Genomic DNA, 21,400 nt, shown 5'->3' with positions numbered 1-21,400 from the left:
TATGTCTCATTCTGCACCCTGAGTCTGTCACTTTTCTGTTAGGAGATGGTGTAGCACGTATAATCATTGACTCTCTGGAATCATGATTGGCCATTGCTCCAATCAGAGTTCTTATGAAGTCTTTTAGCTTGTACTTGATATTGCCCATCTTAGCTAATATTTTTTGACTGGCTCAGCCAATATTTTTTCATAGTAACCAAGGCTCCTCTTACTATAGTATTATGACTTTTTAAATTCAGGTTTTGATTTTGGCAACCCTAGTGTCTCTGGCATAGCCTCTGAAAACCTAGGATCACCTGAGTGGGAGCAAGTAGCTTATTTTTTTCCACTCCCAGAACAGGTCAGTAAATGCTGCGCCATTCAGCCTCAGATGTGGAAAGGGAAATATACTTGAGTTTCTAGGACACTGATATGTCCCCAAGTCAAAGTTAATGTCTTTGCTTCTGTTCTTTTGGGGTATGGTGAGCCTGGCTTGTGGACCAGACAGTCCTTGAAAATGTTGGGGCTTCATCATCTTCAATAAAATAGAAGGTACACAGAAGAGGAGAGCATCTGATCTGTAGGCTGTGGCCAGAAAGTGTGTGACCAGCAGTAACCTTCTTTCAGTGTTACCTTTCACTCCCTTGACTCTCAATTTTCTCATCTGATCTTTGCTTCCCAGTGTAACCTTGCCTCTGTGAATTCTAGTGCTTTGCATCACCTTTTCTTTAAAATGCCTTCTACTTAGAAATCCATCAGCCTTGGAACCCTGCCAGGCAATCCCTCCACTTAGAGCCTGTGCTAAGGGCTCTGCCACAGTTGACTGTTTTGTTCAGGTTGGGGAGCATCCTTGCTAAAAGATTCTTTGGGCTAACACTTTTCAGAATCTTTGGAGATATATCCCAAACAAATGTGCCACCTGGTAGACAGTATGAGGCTTTGGAAGGGAACCCTAGTTCTGCCACTTATTCATTACCTGTGACCTTGAGCATAGCTCTTTACCTTTCTGGACCTGTTTCCTGAGCTGTTATTTTGAGGTGATTGGACTTCAAAGTTCTCTTCCAAATCATTACATAATCCTATGATCCCTACATCAATGATGATAGAAATTTACTTTTAAAATCAAATTTAAGAGGAGTTGAGAAAGAGGAAAAAAGGAAAGAATCATTAAACACCTTCCATGTGCTTTTCACATCTCTCTTTTGAGCCTCACAATACACATAGAGATTAAATGACTTGCTCTGACTACGATTGAACTCAGGTCTTCCTGACTCCTGGTCTAGGACTCTATCTACTATATTACTAAGTATCTTAGAGGTCATTAACTCCATACCCCATTTTATTTTACAGAGGCAAAAACTGAAGCCCCAGAGAGGTTAAAGGTAAAAGTAACAAACAATGTATGGAGTCCAGACCTTTGATGCAAGTCAACAGTCTTCCCATTTTACAACATTATTAAAAATGGGTCATTCTAGGTTTGTGGCAGAGGGTGTTAGATGGAGGACAGGGTGGAATTTGTAGCCTAAATATTAAACTTTTGCAGCCAAATGGATGTATACATCTCTGTATTGATATCTGAACTACTCATAATAATTAAAATAAATAAGATTGATGGGAGCAGCGCCAAGATGGTAGAATAGAAGGTTGGACCTGCACTAGCCCTCCCCCCATAGCCCATAAAATACCTGTAAAAATGACTCTAAACAAATTCAAGAGCAACAGAAGACACAAAACAACAGAGTGGAAGAGATTTCCAGCCCAAGACAGCCTAGAAGGCTGACAGAAAAGGTCTATTGCACCAAGCTCAGAACAGAACGCAGTCCAACGAAGTCCATGAGGCACAGCACTAATAGGACTGGAGCAGGCTTCAGGGCACAGAATCAAGGGTAGCAGCTGAGGTTTCCAGATTTCTCAACCCACAAATGCCAAAGAGAGTTTCAGAGGTCAGTAAGGAAGCTCTTTCACCTGGGTGAGAGAGAGTGTGTGGTCTGGCCCCACTTCTGGCCCCAGGGTGGCAGCAGCATCCACTTTTGGAGCCCTCAGCCTAATGACTCTGGGTGAATCTAGCTGATCTGGGTCTCAGTTATGAGTAGCAGTCCTGGGGTGAAGAGGAGCACTGGTATGGTGGAGCTGTGGAGAGGGAATCCTACTCGGAGATCCTAGGCAGAAAAGAGTGCTTGTGGTTGCTCACAGACCAGAGTGCAGGCCAGGAAAGGTATAAACTCTTCTCCCTTGATTGTGCCACCTTGGAGAAACTGAGAACTTTCAGGTCCCTAGAAATATCTTAGAGAACAGCTGCACAAAACCTCTGAAGGCTAGGGTAGTATACTCTCCACTTGACAAAGCACTCAAAAGTCAAGTAACTAGCTGGAAAAATGCCCAAAAAGGGGAAAAAATAAGACTATAGAAGTTTACTTTCTTGGTGAAAAGATATTTTCTTCCACCTTTTGAATGAGGGAGAACAAAGCTTACAATCAGAGGAAGAGATCAAAGTCAAGGTTTCTACATCCAAAACCTCCAAAATAAATATGCAATGGTCTCAGGCCATGGAAGGGCTCAAAAAGGATTTTAAATATCAAGTAAGAGAGATGGAGGAAAATTTGGGAAGAGAAATGAGAGCGATGCAAGAAAACCTGAAAAGCAAGTCAACAGCTTGCTAAAGGAGATCCAAAAAAATGCTGAAGAAAATAACACCTTAAAAATAGACTAACCCAAATGGCAAAAGAGGTCCAAAAAGCCAATGAGGAGAAGAATGCTTTAAAAAGCAGAATTGGCCAAATGGAAAAGGAGGTTCAAAAGCTCACTGAAAAAAATCATTCTTTAAAAATTAGAATGGAGCAGATGGAAGCTAACAACTTTATGAGAAACCAAGAAATTACAAAAGAAAACCAAAAGAATGAAAAAATAAAAAAATAATAATGTAAAATATCTCATTGGAAAAACAACTGACCTGGAAAATAGATCCAGGAGAGATAATTTAAAAATTATTGGTCTACATGAAAACTATGATCAAAAAAGAGCCTAGACATCATCTTCCAAGAAATTATCAAGGAAAACTGCACTGATGTTCCAGAATCAGAGGGTAAAATAGAAATGGAAAGAATTCACCAATCACCTCCTGAAAGAGATTCCCCCCCCCCCCCAAAAAAAAAAACAACTCCTAGCCAAATTCCAGAGTTCCCAGGTCAAGGAGAAAATATTACAAGCAGCCAGAAAGAAACAATTCAAGTATTATGGAAATACAATCAGGATAACACAGAATTTAACAGCTTCTACACTAAGGTATCAAAGGGCCTTTCAAAGGGTCAAAGGAGCTAGAATCACAACCAAGAATCACCTACCTAGCAAAAGTGAGTGTGATACTTGTGGGAAAAGCATGGAATTTCAATGAAATAGAGGACTTCCAAGCATTCTTGTTAAAAAGACCAGAGGTGAATAGAAAACTTGACTTTGAAATACAAGAATCAAGAGAAACATGAAAAGGTAAGCAGGAAAGAGAAGCCTCAAGGAACTCATTAAAGTTGAACTGTTTACATTCCTACAGGGAAAGACGTTATTTGTAACTCATGAGATCTTTTTCAGAATTAGGGTAGTTAGAGGGAATATATGTAGATGTGTATGGGTATGTATGAATGTGTTTATTATGTACGTATAGTTATGTATATTTACATGGGTGTATGTGTTTATGTATGTATATATTTATATATACATACATACATATGTACGTGCATACATACATACACACACACATAGAGAGGGTATAGAGTGAGCTGAATATGAAGAGAGAATACCTAAAAAAATAAAATTTAGTCTTGAATGGAATGTACTAGGAGTAAGAGAAAGGAAGAGGTAGAATGTAGCAAATCATCTCACATAAAAGAGGGAAGAAAGAGCTTTTACAATGGAGGGGAGGGGGTAGATGAAAGGAAATAAGTGAGCCTTACTCTCTTGGGATTTGGCTTAAGGAGGGAATAACACACACTCAGTTGGATATGGAAATGTATTTTACCCTTCAAGAAGGCAAGGGAGAAGGGTATAGGAAAGGGAAAATAATAGAAGGGGCAGCAAATTGAGGAAAGGGACATCAATTAAAAGATAATGAATATTGTGCATCTTTTACCTTATTCACTTTCATGCTAATAATGCTTGCATTTCCACATGTGGGACTCTATAACTCTTGCATTTCTCTTTCCAATTGCAGGATTTATTTATGCATTAAGGTAAATAAGCAATCTTGTGATTTGAGTCTAAAATTATCAGGACAGAATTTACTTAGGTGAAATTATTATTTTTTTGGTTAATGAGAATGACTCATATATAATAGTAAAATCATTTGATTTGTTAAAATAAATTTTATTATATCTTTTGTTTTTATATCACCTAGTGTCATGCCTGCCTCCTGTATTCCCTTATAACAAAGAATAAAAAAGAGAAAAATATAGTTCAGCAAACTGACCATCACATGAAAAACAGTGTGACATTATCTATAGTACTCCATTCCAATAGTCCACCAACTGTTGCACACAAGGGAGGGAGGCACCTTTACATGTCTCCCCTTTCAGGGATATCCCTGGTGATTACAATTTCATAGCATTCAGATTCATTTCTTCTATTCTGGTCATTCTTTCCTATGGATTCAGTTGGAGTTCTGCATCTTATGCATGATTCTTTTTTTTTTTAGCTGGTTAGAGGGTGAAAGGGATTTGGAGACAACAGAATCTGCCATCTTGTTGGTCTTGTGACCTGGAAAGTAATAGTATTTTAAAGCCCTTAAATGTGTACTTTACCTCTTTCCCTTACCTCTACACATCCATTTTGAATACTATCTAAAAGTGCAGTTGGAATAAACTTCATAACTCTGAACTGATTTTAATTATTTAGAGATTAATAGGTTGTTCAGAATTATTATCTGTCAACATTTACATTACTGACCATTCTAGAAAATGGCATTAGGAGGCGGTGGGAAGAATGAGCTATGATTGCCAGAAATTGAAGGAATTTTGAGCAGCTATCAGGAAGGAGAGCATACTTTCTGTCCTAAAAACTTTGTTTTCTTTGCATTCAGTAAAATTCATTGGCAAATGTAACACTGTGCTAAGTAGGCCCAGAATTTATGTAAGACACAATCAAGTCCCTTTTGGAAGAAGGCTTTCCTGTATCTTAATATTAATGTTTCTCTAATAGGCTTCAAAGTAAGAAAGTAATGAGTTGACTCCTCTTTTTGATTTTTCCTCCAGTAAAGTTCTTTCCTGCTGCCTCAGTCTGATGGCAGGTGACTGTTAACTCTCCAAGGCTGTGCCCAAATACTTTGAATGGGAACCTCTGGCCATCTGCTGACTGAGGACCTCATTAAGCTTGAAGATGTTCAGCACCAAACTGAGGCCAGAGGACATATTGTTCAGCAGTACCAACTCATGGAGACAGTCTTGCTAAGGAAGAGAGGAGGTGAATTCAGCAACACATTTCTTGAAAGAGGTGAGTTTGAAGAGTGGGGGATGGCTATGAGTTTGTAGGGAAGAAGAGTCAGTATACAAAAGCTTCTCTAAATAGTTTAAATAGTTTCCGATTTTAAAACCTTTTTTTTTTTTTTGGTCTGCTATTTGACCGCGAGTGGATTTGGAAGACTCTACTGGTAAAAAACAAATGGTTATTTTAAAATTGAAGATGCTGTATAGAGATGAAGAGAAATAATTTGTGAGAGAGAAAATTGAGTTAGACAAGAGTGACCCAGTTTCTTCTCCTGTTTGAAGGCATCTATTGTCTGTACATATGGTTTTTTTTTAACCTGCTAAATCAAATACTAGATTGTAGGGGATTTTGAGGATCCTGCCTGCCTAAGCTCCAGATGCCATTCACATTCCAGAGAATCAAAGGTGTCCTGTTGAGCAGTCTTGTGTGAATGAGAATAAGGTCTTGAATAAATTGCTCACAAAATCCATGCTAAACTAAGCTCTGTATGGCTCCCAGTGGTCACATATGTCTTATACACAAATCTCTGCAATGCTTCACTGACCTCTGAGACCTCCCACACCTCAGTAAATGGATCAGCAGGGGTACTTGTCTTTAAAACGCAAACAAACGGACATGCACACAAACATACATGCCCGGAGTCCTTAGGAATTCAAGCAGACTGTCATATCATCTCTGTCACATGAGTAAATGGAGGAATAATTATTGCTAGGCCTATGGATCATTGCTTGTTAGTTAAGGCTCATCCATTTGTAAGATCTTTGAGAACTCAGAGCATTTAACTATCATGTCAGCTAGCCTTTAGCATATCTTATCATAACCTTAGCCATATTATTGTAAACCCACTGTTAATTGTCTTCAACAAGAACTTGCCCCAAAGAAATCAGTGCAGTTTTCTCGCTAACCATCTAAAAGAATAGTGAGAGTTTTAGAGTATCAAGACATTGTGAAAGACCAACTCCATTTAGTCAGACTAAAACAAAGTTTTCAGTTACTCCTGTTTTATGAGAGCAAACTCTGTAGATGCGTTGGAAATTGAATCTCATGTAATGAACAGAGGATATGTCAATTACATCTCAGTTACCTGCTGCTATGTTGTAATTTAGTTGAATGTTAATATATTTAAGTCTTAGAATAATATCTCATTTCATAAACAAAAGATTAGAAATATTTCTTCATATGTATTATTTGCAGTCTCACCACTAAAGGTCTTATTCTAAGAATAGACCTTCAGTTATTGCTGATTTTTTCATTTTTATGATGATTTATTATCTTCCTAAATATGCTGCGACTGAAGCATCTTAGTAAGAAAGGATGTTAAAAATTATTTTAATTATTCTCTCTCTGCTTCTTATTGCTTTACAACATGTGTGAAAATGTCTTTGTTCAAGGAGTCTTCTCAAATCAAAATGAATTTTTTAGTCCTCGAAGGAACAAGCAGAAGAAATAGAAGAAATAGGCAAAAATACTGTGCTAAGAAATAGCAGAGTAGTGATCTTGAAGACCCTACAGAAAATGATGACCAATTCCTCCTTATCTCTATAGAAGTCAAAGAACAAAGACTTTTTAGGTTTTGCTTCCAAACTAACTCTAGCTAAGGAGTAAGTAATAAGAAAAAAAACCCCTCCTTTTTAGTGTCTCTCTGCACTGGCAAGGTGGAGGTAGAGTGGATCAAACACTGTATGGGGAGGCCCAAGATCAGGGGCTGATCCTGGTATTCTGTCTGTGATCTTGAACATGTCCAGTTAACCCTTTGAGCCTCCTTCTGTAAAATAGGGATGATCATAATACCTTATTTCACAAGGTGATTGTGAAGATCCCATGAGATCAAGTTTGGAGGGTACTTTATAATCTGGAAAGTGCTTTTTAAATGGAAACTCTGACTAATATTCTGAATAGAAACTTTTGCATTTGAATTTTTGAGTTCTTTTGAGGCAAAGTCATGGAATGCCAAAATCTCTGAGGAGATTAGAAACTGCAAGTCACTTAATGGTCAGTGGTGAGGATGCATATCAGGCATTAATAGGTTAGCAAGGGTGGGGAACCTGCAACTTTAAGGCCACATGTGGCCATCTAGGTCCTCTGGTGCAGCCCTTTGACCGAGTCCAAGTTTTACAGAACAAATCTTGTTATGAAGGGGATTTGCTCTATGAAGTTTGGATTCAGTCAAAGGGTTGCACTTGAGGATCTAGAAGGCCACATGTGGCCTTGAGGCTACAGGTTCTCCACCCTGGACAGAGTACTACAGGCCATGAATTGCATGCATAAAGGAGCATATATTACATCCTTAGATGTATACAGGAAAAAAAGAGTACAGTTGGTTACATAGATCTCATATCCATTAAAATATTTTGAAATAGATAGATGCTGGGGGAACATTTAGACAGAAAATATGTCATATATTCCAATGGAAGTAGTGTAGAGTCAGCTAAAAGTAAGGACATCTGGGTTTTAGTCTAGCTCTACCATTAGCTAGTCAAGAGACTATGCAAGTTAATTGCTTTGTAAAATGTCTGTAATACCTGCCCCGTCTCCCTCACAGGGTTCTTGTGAAGCTCCAGTTAGCTAATAAATGTTAAAACATTTGAAACATTGCATTGATATTTTTTGATTTTCTGTCACTATTTCCAAATATATTTCTCCCCCTTCTTCTACCCAATGAGCGTTCTCTTGAAACAAAGAATAAAAAAGAAAAAATAAATCCAGTTAAGCAGAACTCTACTCCCCAAGTCAGATAGTATATGCAAAGGTCAACACCCATATTGTCCAACTTCCGTATAGAAAGAAGGGAGGGACATTTGATCAACTTTTCTCTGAAGTTGGCTTGGTTACTCTAATTACACAGCATTCTGTAAGGTGGTATTCTTCTCTGACACTCTCTTATAAAACAAAGACTGCCCTCTGTGATGATTAATAGATTCTGCCCACAGGTAGGGGTGTATAAGTTTTCTTTGGAAGTTTCTTCTAGGGCTTTTATTCTGCACTCATTTGTACAAGCTCATCTTTCCAGTGATTCAAATCAGTCAGCATGGTGTAATGAAAAAAAATGTCAAATTTGGAGTCAGATGAGATCTGAGTTTGAATTCAACATCACCAGCTCTGGAAAGTTGTTCTACTTGTGAACTAGAGATAATCATATCCATAGTACTTACTTTCCAAAACTTTGACACGAATCAAATGAGCTAGAAAAGAAAGCTTTACTTAGCATCCAGTGCCATCTAGGAAGAAATATGGGTCAGCTGAGTCTCATTTACTCTTCATTTGTCTTCCTTGACATTGGGTAGGATCTTGTTCCTCCTAAGTAATGATGAACAATCATTTTTTTTACCTCATTCCTTTTCAATTGTTTCTTCTTAAGCACCAGCTTTTATAATGAGCTTCTGCCTCTCTAATCCAAGATTTGGGAACCAAGAACATATTGAGTAGAGAGGTAGCATGATGTAAGGGAAAGAGGCCATAAATTTGTAGTTAGAGGTCCTCGCTTCAAATCCCACCTTAGCTACTTCCTCCTCATGTGACCAACCATGAACAGGTCACTGAAGCTTACCTTCAGTTTCCTTATCTGTAAAGTAGGGTAATGACATCACTTCGGCTGTGAGAATAAAATGAGAATGTATGTCAGGTATGCTGCAAACTTTAAAGCACTACATTAGCTGTTATTCTCATTATTATTCCTATTTGATAAAAGCAGATAAGAACCAAAGTACCATAGTGAGTGCATCAGGACCAGAGAGAGTATCATAGCTTTAAAGTTTAAGGCCATCTGGTCCAGCCTTATTTTTCAGATGAGAAAACTGAGGTTTGGAGAGGAAAGGATACTTGCCCAAGTTCACAGAGGTAGCAGGTGATGAATGTAAGATTTAGACTCTGACTCTAAATACAGCTCTCTGTCTACTGCATCACGCTGGCATATCAAGGTTACCTGATCCTCACGGAATGTAATAACTTCCCCTTACCAAACATACCCATTTGTGCCAAGTGGATGGAGGGGAAGATGTGTTCATTATATCTTGAAGAATCTATTAGTAAGAACAAGATACCCCATACAAAATGGAAACTGGTCCTTTTACATTTCTAGAGTATCAAAGATTACTTAGCAAGTTTCTGCTTAATCAAATTTTAGGTTTCTTTGTGTGAAATGAAGTATTCCCTCCATTAGACAGTGCTTTATAGAGAAAGCTATTTTTAATTTTCATAGATATTTCTGTAGTGATCATTGTTTGTAAAAATCAGAAACAGAAGCATTGAAATACTAAAATGCACTTTCAAACTACTTAGCATGTTAATAAAAAACAAAAAAACAAACTTCGGTAATAGAGTTCTAGATATTGTCTAGGAAAAGAAACAAGAGAACGTGATAAATTCATATCTGGATTATATTACAATGAGTTATAGTGAATTTTGTTTCATTATAACACTCTTCCTGACCCTCTCTTATTTTACATGATTCAACATAAATTTTGTGGTTTTAAGAAATGTGGCTTTAAAGGGATTCAGAGTAAAGGCAGATGGAATTTCTGTTCTGCATTTACGAACGAGATTAGATGAGGTATGGTTACAGTCAATAAAACAAACCCCTCTTACTCTGACACTCACCCACATTGTGCTGATGAATATGACACTTACCTTGTTTTTCATTGGTAATTAATGCATTTCATTCCTTGGGTGTGGTGAGATATAATTATAGAGTTGCTGGCTATTATCAGGTTCTTTATGGTGTCTGTAAACAAGTACCAGATGAGAAAACAAATGTTATTTAAACATTTTTTTTCACATGATTGGTGTAGCTCCTTCATATTTTTCCTAGATCTTTTTTTTGTATGGAGATTTAATATGACAAGGCTCCACGAGAACATAAATAAGGTATTGTAACAGTATCAAATAATTACATAATAATCTTTTTTTTACAGTTTTAAAAATTTTATTTGTTTGCAGTGTTCTACAATCATTTCCATATATCTTAGATTTTTTTCTCCTCCCTCGCCCTCTTCCCCCCTACCTACCCACTCCCTCCCTGAGGCAGCATACAGTTTTATATAGGTTCTACACATACATTCCTATTAAGTACATTTTCACCTTAGTCATGTGGCATAGAAGAATTAAAATAAATACGAGAAATCATAAAACAAACCAAAACATAATACAAAAGAAAATGATCTGTTTCATTCTGCGATCAATTCCACAGTTCTTTTTCTGGATGTGGAAGGCATTTTGCCTTGAGACCATTGGGAATTTTTTAAGTCCTTGCATTGCAATGAAGTACTAAGTCTGCCAGAAAAATTCGCCACACACTGTTGGTTGTTGCTGTGTACCAGGTTCTCCTGTTTCTGCTCCTTTCACTCAGCATCAGTTCATATAAGTCTTTCCAGGCCTCTCTGAAGTCTTCCTGTTCATCATTTCTTATAGCACAATAGTATTCCATTACATTCATATGCCACAATTTATTGAGCCATTCCCCCAGTTGATGGGCATTCCCTTGATTTCCAGATTTTGGCCACCATAAAGAAAGCTGCTGTAAATATTTTTGTACATGTATGGCCCTTTTCCATTTTTATGATATCTTGGGGATACAGTCCTAGAAGTGATATTGCTGGGTCAAAGGGTATGCACATTATGTAGCCCTTTGGGCATAGTTCCAAATTGCTCCCCAGAATGGTTGGATCAGCTCAAAGCTCCACCAATAATAAATTAGTGTTCCAACTCCTCCCATATTGTCTCCAACATTTATCATCTTCCTCTTTTGTCATGTAGGCCAATCTGATAGGTGTGATTTGGTATCTCAGAGTTGTTTTGATTTGCATCTCTCTAACCAATAGTGATTTAGAACATTTTTTCATATGACTATAGATAGCTTTAATTTCTTTCTCTGAAAACTGGCTGTTCATATCCTTTGACCATTTATCAATTAGGGAATGACTTATATTCTTGTACATTTGACTCAGTTCTGTATATATTTTAAAAATGAGGCTTTTATCACAGTCACTAGTTGCAAAAATTCTTTCCCAGTTTTGTGCTTCCCTCTTAATTTTGGTTGCATTGGGTTTATTTGTACAAAAACTTTGCAATTTAATGTAATCAAAATTATCCATTTTGTATTTCATAATGTTTTCTATCTCTTGTTTAGTCAAGAATTTCTCCATTCTCCACAAATCTGATAAATACACTATTCCTTGTTCTACTAATTTGTTTATGGTATCAATCTTTATCCCTAGATCATGTAACCATTTGGACTTTATTCTTGTGTACAGTGTCAGGCATTGGTCTATGCCCAGTGTCCACTACACTGTTATCCAGTTTTCCCAGCAGTTTTTGTCAGACAGTGAGTTGTTCTCCCAGAAGCTGGCTTCCTTGGGTTTATCAAACAGTAGATTGCTATATTCATTGACTATTGTGTCTTGAGTACCTAACCTGGTACTACTGGTCTACCCTTGTGTTCCTTAGCCAGTATCAAGTGGTTTTGATAATTGTTGCTTTATAATACAATTTGAGATCTGATAGAGCTAGGCCACCTTCCCTAGCATTTCTTTTCATTAGTTTCCTTGATATTCTGGACCTTTTGTTCTTCCAGATGAAGTTTGAAAGTATTTTTTCTAGCTCTACAAAATAATTATCTGATAGTTTGATTGGTATGGCACTGAATAAGTAAATTAATTTAGGTAGAATTGTCATTTTTATTATATTGGCTTGGCCTAGCCACAAGCAACTGATGTTTTTCCCCTTACTTAGATCTGACTTTATTTGTGTGAGAGAAGTGTTTTGTAATTGCATTCATATAGTCCCTGGGTTTGTTTTGGCAGGTAGACTCCCAAATATTTTATAGTGTCTACCCTAACTTTAGATGGGATTTCTCTTTCTATCTCTTGCTGTTGGGCTTTGTTACTAATATATAGAAATGCAGAGGATTTGTGTGAGTTTATTTTGCAACTTTGCCAAAGTTGTTTATTATTTCAAGTAGTTTTTTATTTGGTTCTCTTGGATTCTCTCAGTATATCAATCATATCTGCAGAGTGATAACTTAGTTTCTTCTTTGCCTATTCTAATTCCTTCAATTTCTTTTTTGTCTCTTATTGCTACAGCTAATATTTCTAGTACCATATTGAATAGTAGTGGTGATAATGGACATCCTTGTTTCACCCCTGGTCTTATTGGAAATGCATCTAACTTATCCCCATTGCATATAATGCTTGCTGAAGGTTTTAGGTAGATACTGCTTTATGGAACATTCCATGTATTCCTGTGTTCCCCAGCGTTTTCAATAGGAATGGGTGTTGTAGTTTGTCAAAAGCCTTTTCTACATCTATTGAGATAAGTGTGTGGTTTCTCTTAGTTTTGTTGTTGATATGATCAATAATGCTAATAATTTTCTTAATATTGAACCAGCCTTGCATTCCTCGTATAAATCTTACCTGATCATAATGTATTATTCTTATGATAAATTGCTGTATTCTTTTTGCTAATATCTTATTTAAAATTTTTGCATCTATAGTTATTAGAGAAATTGGTCTACAATTTTCTTTCTTGGTTTTGGCTCTTCGTAGTTTAGGTATCAAAACCATATTTGTATAATAAAAATAATTTGGGAGGACTCCTTCCTCCCCAATTTTCCCCAATTGTCTATATAGTATTGGAATTAACTGTTTATTAAATGTTTGATAGGATTGACTTGTACATCCATCCAGCCCTGGAGATATTTTCCTAGGGAGTTCACTGATGGTTTGTACAATTTCCTTTTCTGAGATGGGGTTATTTAAGTATTCCACTTCCTCTTCTGTTAATCTGGGCAATTTATATTTGTTAAAATAATCATCCATCTCATTTAGACTGTTGAATTTATGGGCGTATAGTTGGGGAAAGTAATTTCTAATTATTGTTTTGATTTCCCCCTCATTGGAGGTGAATTCACATTTTTCATTGTTGGTATTGGTAATTTGGTTTTCTTCTTTCTTTTTGTTAATCAATTTGACCAAAGGCTTATCAATTTTATTGTTTTTTTTTTTAATAAAACCAACTCTCAGTTCCATTTATTAGTTCATTAGTTTTCTTAATTCCAGTTTTCTTAGTCTCCCCTTTGGTTTTCAGTGTTTCTGATTTGGTATTTACTTGGGGATTTTGAATTTGTTCTTTTTGCAGCTTTTTCAGCTGCATGCCCAATTCATTGATCTCTTCTTTCTCTATTTTATTCATGTAGGCATTCAAAGATATGTAACTTCCCCTAAGAACTGCTATTGCAGTATCCCATAAGGTTTGGTAGATTGTCTCGTTATTTTCATTCTCTTGAATGAAGTTGTTGATTGTTTCTATGATTTGTTGTTTAATCAACTCCTTTAGGATTATATTATTTAGTTTCCAATTAATTTTTGATCTATGTTTCCATGGCATTTTATTACATATAATTTTTATTTCATTATGATTTGAGAAGGATGCATTTGCTATCTGTGCCTTTCTGCACTGGATTGTGAGGTTTTTATGCCCTAGTACATGGTCAGTTTTTGTATATGTGCCATGTAACACTGAGAAAAAAGTATATTCCTTTCTATCCCCATTCAGTTTTCTCCAAAGATTTATCATATCTACCTTATCCAGAGTTTAATTTACCTCCTTAACTTCTTTCTAGTTTATTTTGAAGTTAGATTTATCAAGTTCATAGAGGGGGAAGTTGTGGTCCCCCACTAGTATAGTTTTGCTCTCTATTTCTTCCTGTAACTCCTTTAACTTCTCCTCTAAGAATCTGGATGCTATACCACTTGGAGCATATATGTTTAGTAATGATATTGCTTTGTTTTCTATGGTGCCTTTTAGCAGGATATAGTTTCCTTCCTTATCTCTTTTGATTAAATCTATTTCTGCTTTGCTTTGTCTGGGATTAGGATTGCTACCCCTTCTTTTCCTTACATCAGATGAAGCACAATATATTCTGCTCCAACCTTTTACGTTTACCCTGTGTGTATCCCCCCCGTTTCAAACGTGTTTCTTGTAAACAGCATATTGTTGGATTATTGTTCTTAATCTATTCTGCTGTCCGTCTCCATTTTATGGGAGAATTCATTCCATTCACATTCATAGTTATGATTACTCTCTGTGTCTTTCCCTCCATCCTCTTTCCCGTTTGTACTGATAGTTCTCCCTTTTCCCTTCCCCTCCACCATAGAGTTTTAATTTTTGACCACCTCCTCCCACAGTCTTCCCTTCCTTCTTTCAGCCCCCCCTTTTAGTTCTATTTACCCTTATTCCTTCTTCCCTCCCTTTTAGTCTCTCCTCTCTTTTCTTCCCCCTTCCCATCCTACTGCCTATAGAGCTAGTTAGATTTATATATTTAATTTTGTTGTTCCTTCCTTGAACCAAATCAGATAAGAGTAAATATAAAAAAATGTACATCTTCCTCCCCTCTTTCCCTCTACTGTAATATAATTTTGTTATGTAATTTACCATTTTCTGCCTCCTCCTTTTCACGTCTCCTGTTACAATCCCTTTGCACCCTTAAATCACATTTTTTATTATTCCATAGTTTACTTTATACCTGCTCCCTCTGTCTGTATATATCCCTTTTGTATTTCATAATGAATATATAATTCTCAAGATTAACAAGTATCATCTTCCCTTATAGGGATGTAAACAGTTTGCCCATATTGAGTAACAAGTTTTTTTTTCTCTCGTTTACCTTTTTATGCATCTCTTGAGACCTTCATTGAAAGAGGCTTTGTGTATTGTGACCTCTGGTTCTTTTAGCTAGAAGCTAAAGTGCTGCAGTTTACCTGCTGCTGAGCATGCTGCTGTGAGAAAGCAGAGACCAGTTGAAATCTTTTTGTGTTTCCCCGGATTTATCCTGGAGCTAGCCTCTTAAGTGTGGGCAAGGGGTTGTCTGGCCACAGGAGATCTCTCCTGCTGAGCTAGAGAGTAGGCAAGCTCAGCGGTTGGTGATTGTGCCTGAGCTAGTGTCTTCCTGATTCCCCTGGGGTGCTGAGGCACACCTGGGGTCCTGGTGTTGATGGTTTGGGGCTCCACCCCCCTGGGACTCTGGATTTCCTCCTGGTTTGCTGAGGGGTGGCTGTCTGGGACAGCTCTGATCCTGCACTGGTCCCCTTCCTCCGCAGCAAGAGGGACTCTCCTTAGTGATTTTCCTAGCCTCACGTGCTAAGAGAGTGTTTGCCCCTTCTGTTGATCCCACTGATGCAGGATTTTTCTGGGGAAGTATTTTATGCTTCTTTGAAGGTCAACAAGGGGAGGGGGAGAGAGAATTTACTGGTCACTCCAACATCTTGACTCCCAAAATTTCAAGTAGGTGACTTACAGACATTTAATCTGTGGGCAGATAGTCTCAGGAGCAGCAGCTGCAGGTACCTGGGGCTCTGCAGGTCTCCCTTGCTCGGTTTGGCTAGAGTCCCATCCTGGGCTGATATACCCAAGACTGCACAGTGTGGACACTTCCTCAGACCATTTGGGGCTTCCTGCTCGGCTCTGCTGTGGCAGGGATGGCATTGGTACAGCCTGTGCGTTGTGTGCTGTGTGCTCCTCCAGCCCCGTGGAACAGATCCTTGCTATTGATCTTCCAGTCTGTGCTGAGCTGTGAATTTGCCACAGTCTATCTCCTGTTGGATTCTGCATCTCCAAAATCTGGTCAGATTCTATTTTTAGAGGTATCTGAAGGAGTTTGTATAAGAGCTTAGGTGAGTAGTTGCTCTCATTCTGCCATCCTGGCTCTGCCCTGCTCTAGATCTTCTGTTCAAGAGATCTCCACCCAATAGCATTGTTCTCCATAGTGTAATGGTTATTGATAGTTTGAAGGAAGAAATGACTAATTGTTAAACTTAATCGTTCTGAACTATTACACTTAAAATCATAAGGAAAATAGCATAAGTAAAACATATTATACTTACATTTAGAAACTTTGCTGCCTGGTATGCCTATGATTTAGCTACATAGGGAATTGAAACCTAAGATAAGAAGGAGACAATAAAACAGTACTTAATTGCCATTGATGAGTTCAAGTCAGGCAGGAGTCTTGAGTCAAGAGTCAGAAGGTCAGGGTTCATAGCACCTGAATGATTTTGTGCCAATCACTTATCATTTCTGATCCTCAGTTTTCTCATCTGAAAATGAAGGAGTTGGACACAATGACCTTTGAGGTTCTTTCCAGCTGTTGATGTGAAGGTACTAGAAAAAGTGATGTGTGTGATTGCTAGGTCATTGCTAATGATCTTTGAAAGATCATGGTGAATGGGAGAGGTATAGCAAGACAAGAGAAGAAGAAATACTATCCTGGTTTTGAAAAAAAAAAGTTAGAATGGATTTGGCATATAACAGGTCATTGAGACTAATATTAATTCTGGACACTTTAAGGAGGGCACCCAGGACATTCACCTTCTTTTTGCACCAGATTTCATAATTCTGCAAGAGGAAGTTCACTCTGGAACTCATCTCTTCTCAGTATTTCCTGCCCCTAAGGTCCCTTCCTCCTTCTTGTTGGAGAGGATTGGTGGTAGACATCTGGGAGCTTCTTCCAGATCCTCCTCAGTTTAAAGAGGTTGAGCCAGGCATTCACCTCATCATTTTCCACCTGGCTGCTCTTCTGAACTTCATGATCTTCAGAAACTCATCGTCTTGCAGGATGAAATCAAGTCTGTAACTCAAACAGCTTCAGATCATTTCTCCCCTCAGCTGTAGTTGGTATTCTCCCTCCCTCACTTTTCAGTTTCTTCCATTAGATTATGAACTCCTTGATGACAGCTAATGTCTTATTCCTCTCTTTGTATCCTCAACACTTAGCACAGTGCCTGGCTCATAGTAGGTGCTTAATCCATGCTTATTGACTTGGACTCTCACTCAATTAAAGGGATAGTTAGTGAATATATAAAGAAGGAAACAATCATCACTTAGTGTCAGTATGGTTTAATTAAGAGTGCTATGTCAGACTAATCTCATTTCATTACTTGACAAGTTTATGGCAGAAAGGTAGATTAAGAGAAAAATGTGAATTTAGCATATTTAGCTTTTAACAATGCATTTGAAAAGTCATTTGTGTTCTTCTAGAAACGATGGAGATATTGGGGGCTAGAAAAATATAGTTTGGTGAACATAGAAGTGGTTGGAATGCCATACCCATTTCTAATAAAATGTAAGTACCGTAAAGGCAGAGACTAGTTAATTTGATCTGTGTGTAGCCTCTAGAATCTAGCACAGTGCCTTGCACATAGGAAACACTAAGTAAATGTTTATTGAATTGAATTAAATACAAAACATAGTCATTTAATGGTTCTATGGAACCTTGGAAGGAGGTTTGTAAAGGAGTGCCTCAGTAATCTGTTCTCTCTCCTTTGCTGTTTGGTATTTTTGTTGCTGACTTGGATAAATGCATACATGATGTTCTTGTCAAACTTGCAGATGACACAGACTTCGTAGGAATAGCTAACACACTAGATGACAGAGTCAAGATGCAAAAAGACATTGGCAGGATAGAGCATTGGCTTGAATCAAATGAGATGAAATTTGATAAAGAAAAATGTCAAATTTTAAGCTTGAGTTTTAAAAAATCAGTTTCACAAGCACAAGTTGGAGAGAAATTGGTAAACTGTCTGAAAACAATCTGGAAGTTGTGGTGTGTTGTAGACTCATTATTAGTGAAAAGTGCAATATGGTAAGTAAAGAAAGATACTGCAATCCCAGGATTCGTTAAGAGATGCATAAGGTGCAAAAATAAGCAGGTGATGGTCCTGCAGTGCTCTGAACTGATTATACAGTATCTGGGGGATTGTGTTCATTTCTGGACAGCACATTTTAGGGCCAATGAAGAACAATTAGAGAATGTACAGAGGAAGGCAATCAAAATGGTGTAGGGTTTTGAAGTCTAGTCAGGGGACTGGGGATGTAATTTTGCCTGGAGAAGAACACACTTAGAGGAAGGACATGTTCCCCTAACTATCTGAAGGACTGCCTTGTGGAAGAGGAGTTAACCTGGTTTTTCTTGGACTTTTAGGGCAAAACTTGCAGCATTGGAAGAAGGCTGAAGAAAGGCAAAGTTAGGCTTCATGTAAGAAACAAATACCCTAAAAATGAGAGCTGGAGCAAGGTAGAATGTGTTGTGTGCAGAGTTGGTGTGCCCCTTGGCCCTTCCTGCTCCCTTCTTGGAGGACTTTGAGTAGAGGCTGGCCTTTGTTGACTGGCTTTTGGGCTTCTCACTCAGGTACAGGTTAGACTAGGTGGCCTCTGAAGGCTTTCCCTTCTCTGAGATTCTAGTATTTCGTCTTGCTGAACCTACTGCTTTACTGTGCTAACACACTTGAGTCTCTTAAGCAGCAAGGAACCAGCAGCAATAGGACAAGTGACAAATTCCTCTGGGGAGCATTTTAGGTGTCTCACAGTCATGGCTTGTCCCTACTCTATTAAGCATCTGGTAGCAGAAGCATTTAACAAGAAAGCTAATGAACAGGAACCACAAGGTCTGGACAGTCTACTATGTAATTTATGAAGAAAAAATTAGTGCGAGCAATAAACACAGGGAGCCTTTTGGAGCCTCAGCCTACACATGTGTGGCATGGCATGACAACACATTCTAAAGGAAGAAAACCCACAGTGGAATAATATTCCATGTGTTTGAAAAACATGTGTCTGGGAATTTTCTTGCTCTTGGCTCATCCACCATGGAGACTTAGTGCCAAGACTTCCTCAACATGACACAAACCTTATGCGTTATAGTCTAGAAAACCTGTGGGAACCACACAGAGGCTACAGTGGAATCTGAGAGAAATCTTAGGCCTTTTTTAAAGTTAGGCTTATGCTGAAATCCTATTTCAGCCATGCGTAAAGGAAGACAGCTGCTTTTAGGAGCCAAGGAAGGAGTGAACAATGAACACTTTCTCTCTGTATGTTCCTATGGAGTCTGGGTGAGACAATGCCCTGGCCCTGGGTCAAATAATGGAGGCCCTAAGCCTTACTTTTTCCATGTTCCGTTATGTGCCTTTGGAAGTCAAAATTTCAGGGAGAGGAGTCGGGAGTTAGGAGCATTTTTCTCCCTTTCCTTTCAATTCCAAAGAGAACATTGCCTTTTAAAAAAGAGTTTATTGAACTTGGTCAAAAGATCTGTGTCATGTCCATATATAAAATAGTTCACACAAATAGGTAACTACACGGTCACCAACAAGGATATCCTGCCTCTTTTCTAGAGAAAGTTGACTTCATCACAGTTTATTAGTGTTTGTTCTTGTAACTGAATTGTCAAGGTGAAGATCTGACAAGTTTGTCAGCCAAGAAGTCTTCAGTGAAACAAAGTGAGATTCTTACATGGAAGGAGAAAAGAACTTTTGCTGACCCCGGTGGCACCTTGCAAAAAAGAGTTGGACATTTTGCCTAGTGAATCTCATAGTCATTTGTGGAAAAGTTGAGCTGATTCATCCAGGTTTTTTATTTAAATAAATAAATAGCCCATTTGATTTTTTTGTTTCACTAAATGAAGATAAATGAGCTGGTTGTTCCAAGCCCAGTCTGATGGTTAGGCATAGAGTGTAGGGCTTATAATTTCATTAGTACAGAGCAGACATGGAAATTCCTCTGACTGCAGGTTAGAACCTTATTTACAGCTCTGCACAATCTTGACCGCTTTGTTGAATGAAAATTGTCCCATTGCATTTGTGACCTAGGGAAAGTCCCTTTCCTTTTCTAAGTCTATTTGCCTATATGCAAAATAGATGAAGTTGACTAGATCAAAAGTTATTAACCTTAACCAAAGGTTCATAAACATTTTTAGAAGAATATTTTGATAACTATTTTGATATAACTGGTTCCTTTTATAATCCTAATATATTTTATTTTATGCATTTAAAAGCATTATTCTGAGGAGTCCATAGGCTTCACCAGAATCTCAAAGGGCATACTGAAAATGTTTAAAAACACCTGGTCTAGATGGTTTTGAAAGCTCCTTCCAACTTAAACAGTGTCTGCATCCGTGGTTTGCCTCATCTTTCTGGTAGGACTCTGAGAAACACTTCTCAAACTATTCTCCTGTTGGCAATCTGTTTCTCCTATTACTAGGGCTTTCATGATGAAAATTCTCCTGTGGTAGGAAAGGTAGTTAAAATGGTGAGATTTCTGCTCCTAGAACTGTGATAAAATGGAAAAATTCACAAAGGAGACACACACACAGACAGACAGACAGACATATCTTAGTTGCATAGGATGGGCAATTAATTGCAGGTATTTTTCCCTCTCTAAAAAGAAAACAATCAATTTGCCCCTTTTTAAATGATCTCATTGTCCTATGAGAAAAGTAGTCATTATGATGGTGACGTTTTGACATGTTTCATAAGCCACTGAAATGATTTGTGTTTGGCTGTGTTTAATGAGATAGAGTTGGATGTCAGATGTGAACTCCCAACTCTCATGTGGACAAATATCCACTGTTCAGGACTATTGATTACTGTACCATTCAACTGTTCATCAAGCTTACAAAATTGGTTCATCATTCTCTGTCTCAATCCCTACTTCTCTCAACATTTGCCAATAAACTATTTGAGTTGAATTGTGGAAATAAACTCAACATAGAAAAGGTAGAGGGGGCAATTTTGGTTTTTATTTCCAGGATATTTGATAGCCATTCAGCCATGAAAATCAAAGGATTAAGGGGAATCTAAGCAGAACCAAGGGAAGTTGAGTAGTAGTCTTAGAAGAAATAATGACTACTCACATTTCTATAATGTTTTCAGGTTTCCAAATTACTTGTCACAACAGTCCTGTGAGCAGGGAAAGGCAGTTATTGTGGTCTCCATTTCACAGATGAGGAGACCAAGTAACTGAAAAGTCAAATAACTTTCTCACAGTCACACAGCTAGTATGTATCTGGAGTTGAATTCAGACCTCAGTATCTTGACTCTTAAATTAAAGTTGTAAAACATGAGAATCTCAAAACTGGGAGAAGCCTCAGTTGTTCCCTGGTCCAGCAAATACCTGAACATAACCTAAAGCT

At 37.8% G+C, this 21,400-nt stretch overlaps 1 pseudogene; it reads left to right on the top strand.

Annotated features, from left to right (window-relative positions):
* LOC140515475 (WD repeat-containing protein 82 pseudogene) overlaps positions 1–21,400 on the top strand; it is a 445,535-nt pseudogene that overhangs the window by 45,671 nt on the left and 378,464 nt on the right.

Source organism: Notamacropus eugenii, chromosome X (genome assembly GCF_028372415.1).
Source record: "Notamacropus eugenii isolate mMacEug1 chromosome X, mMacEug1.pri_v2, whole genome shotgun sequence".
In the NCBI taxonomy this organism is placed as follows: Eukaryota; Metazoa; Chordata; class Mammalia; order Diprotodontia; family Macropodidae; genus Notamacropus; species Notamacropus eugenii.
This window is presented reverse-complemented; position numbering and strand designations above follow the sequence as displayed.